This window comes from Macrobrachium nipponense, chromosome 30 (genome assembly GCF_015104395.2).
Source record: "Macrobrachium nipponense isolate FS-2020 chromosome 30, ASM1510439v2, whole genome shotgun sequence".
NCBI lineage: Eukaryota > Metazoa > Arthropoda > Malacostraca > Decapoda > Palaemonidae > Macrobrachium > Macrobrachium nipponense.
In genome coordinates this window covers 12,665,467-12,672,966 of record NC_087218.1, presented here as the reverse complement: position 1 = coordinate 12,672,966, position 7,500 = coordinate 12,665,467, and the positions used below count along the sequence as shown (strand labels likewise).

At 35.7% G+C, this 7,500-nt stretch overlaps 1 protein-coding gene across 2 annotated transcripts in view; it reads right to left on the bottom strand.

Moving 5' to 3' along the window:
- The window catches only part of LOC135202294 (leucine-rich repeat-containing protein 15-like), a 418,317-nt gene that overhangs the window by 386,982 nt on the left and 23,835 nt on the right, over positions 1-7,500 (bottom strand). The window lies entirely within an intron of this gene.

Below are 7,500 nucleotides of genomic sequence, written 5' to 3'. Positions count from 1 at the left end.
CAAATGAAGATAAAATCAGCAACTATCTTGAGCTGTGCAGTGCGCAAAGGACACGGGGCCAATTTGATCTATCATTTGAAATGCTGGGCTCAAGGTTAAAAACTTTCTTATGGATTAAAATGAAAACTGCAGCTAACTCTAGTGGTCTAGCGCAGAGGTCGAAGGTCAGTTTTGAGCCATCATTTGAGTCATTTAGTTTAAGTTCATCTCTCGATTCATGTGAAATTAGAATTCTGTTTCCAGTAAATGAAAAATAAATCGATGAATAAGTAAATAAAGGAAAAATATATAAATAAAGTAAAAAAAACCTCCTCTTCTGGGAACCCTACAATGGACTCCACTTTTGGAACTGAAAATTTATTGTTCATTTTATGACTTTATTGCGCGCCAGTTTGGGAACAAGTTGAATGTTATATTCGTATCTTGGAAGGGTAAAGCTGAAAGGGTGTTTTATGCCATCCGTACACAGGAAAGCTGTTTTCGCCTCTGGCTTTTTATTATTTCGCGACAAGAAATCCCGGCTGAAGAATCCTTTTTATTCAGAAAGTTCTATTTTGTCTGCTTTGATATCCGGCTAAATTGTTGTAATAATATTTTTTATTAAGAAAAATGATCACTCGCAAATATTAGGAACGAAAGAGGTAGCATTTACCGTTCATATAAACAGGCATTTATATTGGTAAAGTTGTCGCTATGACCAAAAACTAAAATCTCACAGGCAGGCAGAAGTTCTCTCTCTCTCTCTCTCTCTCTCTCTCTCTCTCTCTCTCTCTCTCTCTCTCTCTCCTCTGAACACAAAGCATAGCATGCCAGTTCATCATTCATCAGCCCATTAGGGACCCTCTTCAGATCCCGTATTAAGTCACGCCAATATGACCTTTGGTTCTTAGAAATAATGGTAATACGATATTGGGAAACTAATGCCTAGGAAGGCCTAGCCTACGTCAGTAAAAGAGAGAGAGAGAGAGAGAGAGAGAGAGAGAGAGAGAGAGAGAGAGAGAGAACGAAATTAAAGACCCGAGCCTGGTCCTTTGCATAACGAATGTTGGATAGTAATACTACAGCACAAAGTTGATAGCTGTTATTACATTTCAGGGTAAGTATTACCAGACACTATTTGTTCATTTTTTCGTGTCACAGTTTTTTTTTTCTTTTTTTGGTGATAACACCTTAGACTGGAATTCGTGTCTGACTTTCGTGTCTTGACTTTTTCGACCCTATTGCAATATGCTTACTTCTTTTATGGACGGCAGGACCGGATAGTCTTAATATTTGTCTTGTCACTCGAAGGTGACTATTTCGATATAGACGTTAATCATTATTCAGATCATTTCGTCGAGATTATTTTGTACTATTTTCCCCGATGTTCTCAGGTAAAAGGGGTATTCCTGTAAAAGATAACACAGAGAGCAGATTTAATAAGTATGTAACGCCTAGATAACGACAAAAACAACATACTCTGTTATGAGTCCATTGCGATGGTCTGTTTCAACGTGTCTACCTGATTCTGTCTCTAGGTTATGAGGACTATAACGTAACTTGTAGAATTAGTGAAGAGTATACGGTCAAGCCAATCGTCATATCTTTGACCTTCGTTTATTATCAAACACTGACTCACCTTATTCATTATCAAATACTGATTCATCAGTCTTTAGTCACCCCATAGTCTTACAGTATGTAGCCTCATCATTTTCTGTTTACCTTCAAGGTATTGCGGGTAATGTTTGTTATACTAGCTACATTTAGAACAAACAGTGAGGAACATAAATACAAAACAGGCACTATGATATTGTGCACTGTAGCACCCGTCCCGACATCCAGTATAGTATTAAGACCGGATATACGAGTATAATCTAGGTCTCAGTGTTTATTTTTTTCCATACTCGTGGATCCTCACATCCTTTTACTTTGTACATTTGGGATCCGTATTTTATTTTAGAGCTAATTGTCATTAAATGATAATGATGGTGATAATCGCCTAATCAGGGCTGATGGTGAAAGAATTGAGCGTAATAATCACATTTATAATTGACAGTGGATATAGTATTCTTCGTGTAATAATCACAATTATAATTGATAGTGGATAGAGTATTATTCGCGTAATAATTACAATTATAATTGACAGTGGATATGGTATTCTTCGTGTAATAATCACAGTTATAATTGACAGTGGAGATTGCATTCTTCGTGTATAATCACAATTCTAATTGACAGTGGAAAATAGTATTCTTCTTGTAATAATCACAATTATACAATCAGCAGTGGATATACTATTCTTCGTGTAATAATCACAGTTATAATTGGCAGTGGATATAGTATTCTTCGTGTAATAATCACAGTTATAATTGACGGTGGATAGAGTATTATTCGCGTAATAATCACAATTATAATTGACAGTGGATATGGTATTCTTCGTGTAATAATCACAGTTATAATTGACAGTGGATATAGCATTCTTTGTGTAATAATCACAATTATAATTGACATTGGATATAGCATTCTTCGTCTATTAATCGTTTTTATGGTGAAGGAACCAAAGTAATGTCCAGAATTCTGCATTCTGATTTGCCATGAATGGAATTCAGTAATAAAATTAGATTTTGCAGAATTTCGCTTAGTGAACGCCGTTCATCTAGTCTTATTCCATGGGAATTTTGTGGCTCGTTCATCCCTGCTTTCTTATCCGGAACCGGAACCTGAGCACGCCTATAAACATTCACTGGGTATAGCGTTTTAAGGCCAGAGAGAGCCAGTGGAGTGGGCGGGCGAGTTCCTCTTCGCGGATTTTGGAGACTTCGAGGGGAGGCGCCCGCCGTCCCTTCATGTCCCACCGAGGCGACGTCAGCAACCCGGATGTCGTGTGTGGTGTGCATTAAAGTGACCCTGTCCAGCAGGACGCTTCACTGAGTTCGTAGCTCAGCCAAAAGCTTATTCGACCTTAACGAGGGAAAACCGTGACCCACATATGGGCCTCTTCCGTCGTATTAATCCAAGAGCTGTAATTTTGGGATTAATTCCGACGGCTCTTTTGGGCAAGTTCCAAAGGCGTCTACCAATTACCAAAATTCTTTGTTGGGAATTTAAATGTTCCTGAACTGGTTTGATAAACATTTATTCGTTCATCCTCAGTCTTGGAATAGCAGAATTTCGTATGCCTTGACAACCGAAGACCTTGTTTGTTATGGAATTAAGCGTCGTAATAATGCGTAATCATAGTATAGTATATATATACAGAAAATTTTAAATATATAATATAATATATATACAAATATATTTTATATAACATAAATTTATAGTAATATATAATATATATATATACGACTATAAATAGTATATATCTAACTCGACTATACATAAGGATAGATATATTTATATTCATATGCGTCTGTGTATGCTTTTATATGTGTTAATCCGTAAGAACGTCACATATATGTTGAGTGTGGTTAACATAAGAACACTGCAGTGGGAGTGGGAATCTTAGGCGACAGGTAAAAAGGGTCGATATCATCCCCAGGTATGTATATATATTAGGGGAAGAAAGAGGGAACGATTTTTTTTCTTTTTCTTTTTCTTGATAAGGTTTATATTAGGCAGTGAGACAGAAAATGCCCCTTTCTGAGAAGATGGTGATAATGCAGTCGTTTTCATAGAGCTAAAACATTTGTAATCCTTGTTATTGAATGTGCTATAGCTAACTGTAGTTGTTTCTGGCCTCATTGTGATCCATTACCCCTCACACAAACGCACTAAAGTTTGCTGAAAATTTCAGCAGGTATATTTTTGATATGAGGTTTCTATTCGTATGGCAAGGAATGTCATCATGTAATGATTGTTGCATTGTTACTGCTGGGAGAAAACAGATTCACAAGTGCTTTTTGCTGCTTCTATCTTGGTTCAAACTGGGTGACTTTGTGCATTGAAGGGAGCCTTATTAGTCACTGATTATAGTAAATTCAGATCAACAGTACATTTGATGTCTAGGCCAGCCCCTTACGACGCTCCTGAGTGGTTGTTGATAAGCCAATCACAGGGTTGGAAACTCTCAGTCTCTCTCGAGAGTTCACATAGGCAGGACGTATTTTCTATCTCTCCTGAGGGATACTTTTGAAAGACGTTTTTCTCTCGATAAAGACTGAGAGTTTACAGCCCTGTGATTGGCTTATCAACAGCCAGTTAGGAGCGTCGTAAGGGGCGGGCCTAGACATCAAATGCACTGTTGATGTGACTCTGCTATAGTATATGATTAGCTTATCATCATTGCAAACGTCCTGCATACCAATACATCTAGCCAGTTGAAAAATTAAAAACTAAAATTAAAAATTAATTTTAAAATCACGTCCTCTGTTGGCTCTTGACCTTATTATTACCCATTTCTGTTTGTACCTGACCCTTCCGTTCCACTGTTTTGCCCCGTGTCAATCCACATATCTTGTGGGGAAAGTAAAATCCTTTCCTTTTTCTTTTCTGTAAAAGGTTCCGTCCCTCATCCATCGCTCATTACCCATTGTTCTTGCTTTTAATGAACCGAATCGCATGTTACTGGGGGAAGTCGGATTTAACGAGGAGATATTTTACCTCGCAATCTGGGGTTTCCATTCTATCATTTCTGTCTTTTTCTATTCAAGTCTTATTTTCCTTCTTTCTTCTTTCCAAGCGTTTTGCAGATAACAGGATGTTTTGTTTTGGGGTTATGTTCATGGCTTAGCTTTCAGCTTTGTGTGATCTTTAAAATGCCCTCCGTGCCTTATTGTTATTTCAATTAACAGTTTTTTTTTCTGTCGGTTTTTGCGAGGTTATCTATGTCCAGGCCGTTAGACACGATAAACTCCGCTAAACTTTGTTACACTGAATTTCGTTTGTGTTCAAGCTATTTTGAATTTCCAGCTGGAATTCATTTTTTTCGACCTCTTATTTTTGCACAGACTTTTATACCCTTCAGACCTACCTCCAAGAATCACTGGAACGTTTATAATTTTTCCTATCCCAAACAAAAAAACACAGATGTACGCGAAACACACAAAAATAAAATGGTTTTATATCAGGGGAATTCGTCTATATAAATAAATAAAAAGTTTCCTTTGTGTTTAGATGAATTTATTTTGCTAATTTATTCAATTTTTTTTAATGCGTATTACCAGACTCATTGTGTTTGTGCTTGTGTAATTTACGATTTTAGTTGTCCAAAATGTAATTCTAAAAAAAAAACAAAATGAAATGAAATAAAACTTTATGCACCTTAGCATGCCCAAGTTTTGACCCATCAGTCGCAGAACAAGCAAATCTTCAAACAGTAAGATTTATTCACATTCCATGTCCCCTGATAAACATCTTTTGCAGTTTTTATTATAATATTTTCTCTCTCTCTCTCTCTCTCTCTCTCTCTCTCTCTCTCTCTCTCTCTCTCTCTCTCTCTCTCTCTCTCTCTCTCTCATTTCGCTTTCAACGATGATTAGTTGGTCTACTTAATCCCTTACTTGAAACGGCTTGGTTAAATTTTATTTGTACCATCTGTTTCTCTCTCTCTCTCTCTCTAGTCGAAATACATACTTACTTCTACGACTTTAGTTATATTTTTTCTATGAAATATTTTTGATTTAGGTTTTATTTCCAGTGTCATAGCCTGAATGTTTAACACGGGATATCCATTTAATTAATTGTGTAATTACGTAGATTTTGATGTCGTAAGTCTTTCTAGTTTTATTCCTTATGTATTTATCTTTTAAATTATTCTGCTCCTGAAACAGTTTATCTGCTATTTTTCTTTTATAGCTTTAAAAATTGGGGTATCTTCAGTCCTTAAACTTTAATATGTTCAGTGGGGTATGTATAAGAGATGGGCTACCGCATCTCGTATACACACACACAGACACTCACACACATATATATATATATAGATATATATATATATAATATATATATATATATATATATGTATGTATAATATGATATATACATGAATTAATAATATATATATAATATTATAATATATATATATAACATTAATATATATAATATATATATATATATATATATATTATATATACATATATATTATATATATACATATATATATATATATATATATATATATATATACATACATATATAATATTTTATGCACTGGGAGGTCATCCTTGATTATCAGGTAAAATGATCATTTTGCAGTGACCATTGTCTTGCTTTATCTCGAGCAAGACAACCACCACTTTGCATAGATAATCAAGCGACATTGTTTGAATTACTAATCTTATCCTAAGGGAAAGTCTTTACAAAATAATAGATTACAATTAAATGAATTCGACTGACCGGTTGATTTCTCTAACTCGAGTGGGAACTGTGGGTCACGGACGCCGGAAGTAATATGTTTGTGTCAAGCATTTTAAATACAGATTGCGTTTTATATGTAACGCAGAGTATAGCAGTTTTCATTGCATGTGTAAAGCAATTTTTGGTCAGTTATTCCTGTCTCAGTCTCCACACTCCTACAATATGGAAAATAAAAAATAAAATAAAACTTGGGTTTCAGCAGATCGACTAAAGTGGGAGGGATAAAAATTGTGGGATGGGCCAGTGACGAAGAATTTGTAAGAAGGCTCAGCCTGGTTTCACTTGTGACTGTTTAATAAATGCCACTTCCGGGCTTTTCCTCCGAGTGTGTTTGCAGGGGATGGATTTTTTTTTTTTTTTCAGGCTTTGCCAGCAGGCCGAGTCAATTTTTCAATGTATTTGCCTGCGGGGCGCGCCTCAATGGCGTGATCGGTATGGTCTTGGCCTGCCACCTCGGTGGCCGCGAGTTCGATTCTCGGGCATTTCACTGAGGGGTTAGAGATGTGTATTTCTGGTGATGCAAGTTCACTCTCGACGTGGCTCGGAAGTCACGTCTAGCCGTTGATCCCGTTGCTGAATGGAACCACTGGCTCCATGCAACGTAAAAACACCATTTAGAAAAAATGTATGCCTGGTAAATGAACGTAGAATATTTAGTTTATATATATCTGTAATATCTCAAAATATTTATGTACTTGTAAAGTGCTTTACTGAATTTCAAAACAAGATTTGTTCATGTTTATTGCAACATCAGAAGTAATGAATCATTCTAATAATATTCTTCAGGTCTTCTCTGACACTATGAGGTTAATGAAAGTGAGTAAGCATAACTGAAGCTAAAAAATGTAATCGTTTTATGTGCTAGAATTCAATGAAATGGAATAGATTTAGAGCAAGCAGGTTACTGTCTAACATTCTGGTACAAATTGCCAAAGTCATAGTTAGAATTTAACTTCTCCTTTGCCTTATGGCTTTGGTTACAATTCCCAATGATAATCTATAAATCTGAAGGGATATAAGTGAGGATAATGCATTCATGAGAAGAAACAAATAAATAAATAAATAAATAAACATTAAAACGAATCAAACTGCTAACGGCCCCAATAATTTCAGAAAGTTATGCATGATATTGTTGACATCACCATAATATTGCCATAAGAGTATTCCGTCTTG